A 7,461-nucleotide genomic window follows, 5' to 3' on the forward strand; every position below is an offset into this window, starting at 1 on the left:
TCCACCCCTCACTTTCAGCTGTGTGTGTCTTTGGCTTTGAAGTGTGTCTCTTGTAAGCAGCATATAGATAGGTCTTGTTTTTTAATCCAATCAGCCATCCTATGTCTTTTGATTGGAGCATTTAGTCCAATGACATTTAAAGTTATTATTGATAGGTATGCATTTATTGATTTTTGTATGTATTTACTGCCATTTTGTTAGTTGTTTTATGGTTGTTTTTGTAGATTCCTCTATTCTTTTCTCCTTTTGGTTTCTTCACTTATGGTTTGATGATTTTTCTTTAGTGTTAGATTTGTGTTCGTTTCTCTTTAATTTTTTGTGTATCTAGTGTAGCTTTTTGATTTGTGGCTACCATGGAGTTTATACATGTTGACCTATAACTATATCTACTTCTTTTCAACTGATAGTCATTTAAGTTTAAACACATTCTAAAACCTCCACATTTTTTACACCCTCCCACCACGTTTTTTGTTTTTGATGTCATATTTTACATTTTCTTGTTGATCCCTTAACTGTTTATTTAACATATAGTTGACTTAACATACTTGTCTTTTAACATTCATACTAGCTTATTTAAGCGGTTGATCTACTGCCTTTGTTACATATCAATATTTGCCTTTTTAGTGGGATTTTTCTCTTTTAGTATTTTCTTTTCTTTGTTATAGCCTTTTCTTTTTTACTTAAAGAAGACCCTTTAACCATTTTTGTAATGCTGGTTTAGTGGTTATGAACTCTTACTTTTTGCTTGTCTGGGAAACTCTTTATCTTTCCTTTAATTCTGAAAGAGAAACTTGCTTGGTAGAGTATCCTAGGTTATAGTTTTATTTTTTTCCCCCTTTCAGCACTTTAAATATATCATGTCACTCCCTTCTGCTCTTCAAATTTTCTGCAAAAAAATCAGCTCTTAGCCTTTTGGGGAGGTCCCTTGAATGTGACTCTTTGATTTTCTCTTGCTATCTTTAAAATTCTCTATTTTTAACTTTTGCCATTTGAATTGTGATATGTCTTGGTGTGAATCTGTTTGGGTTCATCTTGCTTGGGACTCTCTGTGCTTCCTGGACCTAGGTATTTATTGTCTTCTTCAGGTTTGGGAATTTTTTAGCCACAATTTTATCAAATGCATTTTCAACCCTTTCTCTCTCTTCTCTCTTTCTGGGACCCTATAACGTGAATGTTAGTACACTTGATGTTGTCTCAGAGGTCCCTTAAACTATGCTCATTATTTTTTTTCCTTTTTGCTGCTCTGATTGGGTGATTTCCACTATTCTATCTCCAGGTTGATTATACATTCTTCTGTATCACCTAATATGTTAATTCCTTCCAGTGTATTTTTCATTTCAGTTATTGTATTATTCATCTCTGATTGGTTCTTTTTTATATTTTCTAGTTCTTTGTTAAAGTTCTCACTGCATTCCTCTATTCTTTTCCTGAGTTCAGTGAGCATTTTTATTACTATTGCTTTGAATTATTTACTAGGTAAATTATTTACCTCCATTTCATTACAGTTTTTTAATCTGCATTTTTACCTTATTTTTTTAATTTGAAGCATATTCCATTCAGTTCTCATTTTGTGTGACCTTCTCTGTCTCTATGAAATTAGGCAAAACAGTTACCTATCCCAGTCTTGAAGGTGTGTCCTTGTGTGGGATTATCCTTATTCAGTCTACTTTTGTGGTACAGCTGGATCTGAAGTGAGCACAGGCAGGCCACATCTTCTCCTGGGGTGAACTGACAGCCACTGTCTTTGTGGGAAATAGGGCTGGAACAGAGGGTTTAGAACCAGAGCCAGGTGCAGGTCAGGGCTTCTCCTTGGTTCAGTGGTGGTCACAGCCCTATGGGGGGGTGGGCAGAGCCAGGACTTGAGGGGCTGGAGCAGGAGCCTCAAGGTAATTGGGCTTCTCCCAGCATGACGGCAGTCTCCATCTTCGTTGGAGGTATGGCGAGGGCTCAAGGGCTTGAAGACGCACTTCTGAGCTGGCTTCACTTTCTTCCAACTGTGTGCATGTGTCTTGTTAGAGGTTGGGTTGAGGCTCAAGTTTTCCGAGTGCAGTTCTGAGCTGGCTTTCCTTTTCCCCAGGTGCATGTGCATGCAAATGTAGCAGCAATGGTGATCTTTGCCTTAGCAGGGAGCAGCACTGTAGCAGGAAGCGATGGAGCAGGAGTCTGATGGTGGTTGGGGGATGCACTGGGGTGGTCCTGGCAGGCTGGCTGGAGTACTAGGCAATTTTCAACCTGCTGCTTCTGCACTGGGATCGAGAGCAAACAAGTCTGTCCACATGCTCTTCAAGAGCAGTCTTGGTTTCTTACAAACTTCCAGTAAGCCCCCCTCGTTTTCAAACAAGTTAATGGGGCTCATCTTTCTGGTGTCAGACCCCAGGGCCAGGGTGGCTAATACGGGGCTCAAACTCCTCACTCCCTATTGAGGATCCCTGAATCTGTGTTATCCCCCTCTTCTTCTGAGTCACCCACTAGGGATGTGGGCCCTGACCAGATAGCTTCTCCTCCCCACCTAGCAGACTCTGTGCAGTTCTTTCTTTATAGCCTTGGTTGTAGTAGTGCAGTTCTTCTAATCTTCAGGCCATTCTCAGCCAGAGTTGCTCTATATATAGTTGTAGTATTGATGTATTCATGGTGCGCTCAGGGTCTTCCTACTCTACCACTTTGATACTGCCCCTCAAGTTGCACTAATTTAAATGTCACTAACAGTGTACAATTATGCCTGATCCCTACTTTTGAGAATAAGCATTTTTCATATCTTTGCTAATGAAAGGTAAAACATTAATTTTATTGCTAGAGCAATTTTTGTTTTTATTTCATTTTTGTGACTTGTCTTTGTGTATGTGTGTGTATATATATATATTTATATTTATATATAAAGCTTTATTATTGTTTCATTTACTATACTTAGACAATATGGACACTCCAACCACATAGACCTGGGCTTGAATTCCTACTGTGTCATTTACCATTATGCTGGGAATCAAACAGTTTCTGTCTCACAAAGTTGTTGTGGGAATTAAATATAATATTCTGTGTTGAGTGCTTAAACGAATAAGAATAAGAACAGCTAACAATGAATAGCACTTAAAACGTGCAAGTACCTTGCTAAGTGCTTTATAATATTACCTATTTAATTCTTCAAACAACTCTGGGAACTAGGTAAGGTAGATGTAGTTTACAAAGATTTAGTAACTTGCCCAAAATGACAATGTAAAGAAATAGCAAAGCCCTTCTATTCTCTGTACTTAATTATTGCCCTTGCGAAGTGAAAGTGACTTAGGCAAGAAACCACATAGAAACACTGGTTTCTTAGGGAAAAGTTTCAATTAATTACCTGAAGATTAACTCCCTCAGAGTGCTTGTTACAAATACACATTCCTGGGCACTACCCAAACCCCCTGAATCTGAATCTCCAGGTGAGTCCTGATAACCTATCAGTTTAACAAATAGCAAGATGTTTCTTATTATCAGGTAACTTTGGGAAACAATTTACTAGGTCAAATACTTGTGGTCATTACTCTTCATGATGTCATTTGTTGATTTGTTATTGCCTAGACATTGAATGGGATTGTACTACAACATAATCACTCATGTCCAGGCCGACTTTTCTTCTATATTTTATTGATTATAAACTGGTCAGTACTTCAGTCAGGCTGGTTCTATCTCTATTATATTGCATAAAAACTCTTAAATTTTTCTAAGCATGGATGACAGTCTAATATTTTATCTTGAAAATGAGATTTTAATCCTAGTTTTAATTTTATTGTTATAATTGAAATGGAGAATTTAAGAAATGTAGTATCAGATCAAAATCCTGAAGGAAGACTTCTTTTGTTTTCATCAATTCTTTCCTATAGATTTCCATGAATTTTCTTTTTTATTTTAAATGAAGTTTGAGTAAAGTTCTTATTTAATTTTACTGCTTCTCTTTCTCTGTCAAAGTTGAAAGAATTTTAGATATGAGCTTTCCTAATATTTCAGCTTTTGGTATATTCTTTTTCTTGTTATATCTATAGTCAGAACTTGATTTCAACTTTCTGTTAATTTCAAGAATTATCTTGGACCATCTTTTTAAAATATGGTTTCCTTATGCTGGTTTGCTGAAGGTTTTAAAAATATATTTCTAGTTTTTCTTTTTTTTTGAGCAGATATATGGCCTAGATAATTTCTGTTTCATGGAATTTTTGGAACCATTAAATTTACAATATTTTAATTATTTCAGTGGTGGTGATAAAAATGTTTACAAAGTATAGCAAATATTTCAACATGTTTATTAATCATAACATTTGAGTACGCTCTATCTGTATTTATGTTTGTGCTCACATGAGCTATTAAGAACTGAGAGAGGTACATTATTTTCTCCTATCTTTATTCTGCTTCTATCAACTTCTCCATGCATTATTAAGAGTCTTCCTCTATATATTCAAGTGCTGTATTACTCAGCACACACATTTTTATCCTCTTATCTTTTTGTAATGGATGGTAAACTTTATAAATATAACATAATTATTTTCTTCCAGTTTAATGCTTTTTACTTCAAATTCTACATTGCCAAACTCTAACAATGGGAACACTGCTTTGTTTATTTGTATACCTATTTATGTAAAATTATTTTCTGAGGTCTTATTTCAAGTTGTTATTAATTATTTTTGTTTTGTTTTTAAAAAAACATTTCTTTATAAACACTTGTTCCCAAAGTTGTATATATAACTTCAGTTTACATATGAAGGTCCAAAATTTAGTCAGATGGCTACATGTATCTGCAAGAGAGATTAGGCAATGATGTCTCTAACTAGGTGTTCATGTGCCCATCTAAAATGTTAGCAGGAGATGAGACTGGTGAGAATGAACTCTGGGCTACAATAAACAAAATTGACAATTGCATAAATTATACAGCAGATAATTACTCTGTCACAAATAATACTCTGTGCTTTCTAGATGATCTTGCCTTTCCTTTGCTCCCACATATCCTTTATTTTTAAAAACTTATTCTTGAAAAAATATGAAATACATTCAGGTATGGTTTTTGTCTATAGAAAGGAAGTAAAGATTGTTTTTGGCCTATAACTCAGTTCTTCTAAGTGGATAGTATCTGGAACTCAGATATACAACTAGAAATAATACTCCCAATTTAAATTCTAGGTTTTAACATATACCTGATCATCTCTTCTCTAATGAGGCCACATACTCTTTGGCTCCCAAGAAGAAGTTTTTTGACTTTGACGCAATTGAGTCCATGAAAATAATAATTCACAGCAACTACCGTTAAAGAGTTCTGCTAGTAACTACTACTTATAAAACTATTACTATGCAGGATGCAACATCTCTGAGGAATTTGGAGAAATGATGGTAAGGTAAATTGTTTTCTGGTTGCCTCGAGTATCAGTGTTTCAGTTTTTCTGTCTCATTCTCTGAGACAGGAAGCGGATAGTGAAGGAAGCATGAAACAGAAAACTCATATGTCTTATGAAAATAATGACATTTTCATTTCTAATTCATACACTTGGACAAGTTATTTCATCTCTTTTAGTTTGAAGTTCTATGCGTGGGTGACATAAGCTGTTACTCAAGCATAAACTCCAGTATTATTATTTGTGTGTTATTTGAAGAGATGTATTAACAGATCAGAAACACTAAAACAATTGAATCACAATGGATAGTTCTAAGTTAATAGGTAGGGAGTCTAATAAAGGGTGTAAATTATCATTAGTAGGAGAAGTAATTCATATAATGAAAACCATGGAAATATTTAATGAGAACCTACTCTGTGTCAAGTGATGCATTTGGCACTTTGTAATATGTGAGTGTGAGTAAGACAGAGTATCTGCTCTCAAAGTGTTAATAATGGGGACGGGCATATACTAAAAGAAAATAGAATTTAATAGAAGGGTTCTGCAATGTCTTGTAAGACAGTTTGCGATATATTCCTGAATTATTTCTCCACTCCAAAATCTCACTTAGCATCTACTTGGTACAAGGCCTAACACATAGTAGGCTCTCAATAAGCATTTATCTTGACTCTGTAGATAATAAGACACAAATATTAGCACAAGGTATTCACTGAATTCATCCCTTTTCCTTCCTGCCAAGGAAAATTTCGTTCATTTTCCCAAATTCCAATTTCTAGAGGAAAGAAGGCTAAATCATCTGTGTAATTAAAAGAGGAAAGAGAAAGGAAGGAAGAAAATGAGAGAATAGACATATGGTAGGGGGTGGCAGAGAAAGGATGGGAAATGACATATTTCAGAGTTGAGAAAGAGATGCAACAGACTAGTTTAAGAGAATATGTAATTAGGAGCAGAAAGGAAATATATATACTGGGTGTCTTGAAATATGTATTTAGATTTCTTTCATATCCTTTGAGAGAAATAAGTAAAACATCAAAAAATTTTAAGAAATACTCTTTAGAAAATGAGCTTTTAGAATACTGCAGTGCTTCAGGATTGATCCCAAAAGATTTTTTAAGAATGTAAGAGATAACCATGAAACACCTGATTACATGAAGCAGTGGTTATTTCTTGTGGTGGGACTCAGCAGAAAGTTTGTGAAAAGTGTTTGAGCAAGTTGGGTGGGATTTGCATATACAGAGATGTAGACAAGAAGGCTCTTCAAGTACAGCGGCTACCTGGACTAGCACTAATTTTGAACACCTAGTAACCAATCATTTCTATTAGAGATATAAATGTATTTACACATTAGTTATCTTGCCTTGAACAGTTGATTAGGTTTAATCAAGCCCTTTTTCTTTTCCTTTCCACTTCTAATTATATTTGTTATAATTAGACAAACGATCTCAATTGCTAGAGGCAATCTTTATTTCCAACAGACTGCAGACTTAAGTCAGACTACCAGACTAGAGTTAGTTAGCACAAAGTTGTTAAGTTTGTTTGTACAGTAGTGTATTGATCAACTTAAAAAGCTTGTGAGCTCACTTACAGTTAAAGGGAGCAATTCCATTACCCAGTATATACATTTTATGGTGGTTTAACTGAACAAACACTTGCTAAAACATGCATTTTATACAATTTTGTGGTTATCATAAACTTCAGAGTTGATATTTCCATTCCTGGGAGATTAAATCAAACATGTAGAACTACTGATTATCACAATGATTGTAAACATAGTGGAAGGAACTGTAATTATGACAACCACGAACAGAAAATGTAACTTCAAAATTTCAAAAGTGCATTACCCTAACTGGATAGTTTCTGCATTTTATATTCCTATGTCTATTATACTCCTACGATCACAGAATAATATATGGTCTCCAAAGTGTTCCTTTTTATCTGATTGAGATATTTAATAAATAGCTCAGAATTTAAAGTCACAAAATAGATTTGTTCTTCAACATTACCAATAATTGGTTGACTAAATAATTAGAAAGGAATTAGAAGAAAAGAAAGGAAAGAAAGAAAAAGAAAGGAAAGGAAAGGAAAGGAAAAGGAAGGAATAAAGGAAGGA

Source organism: Grampus griseus, assembly GCF_964374135.1.
Source record: "Grampus griseus genome assembly, chromosome: 6".
Classification (NCBI taxonomy): domain Eukaryota; kingdom Metazoa; phylum Chordata; class Mammalia; order Artiodactyla; family Delphinidae; genus Grampus; species Grampus griseus.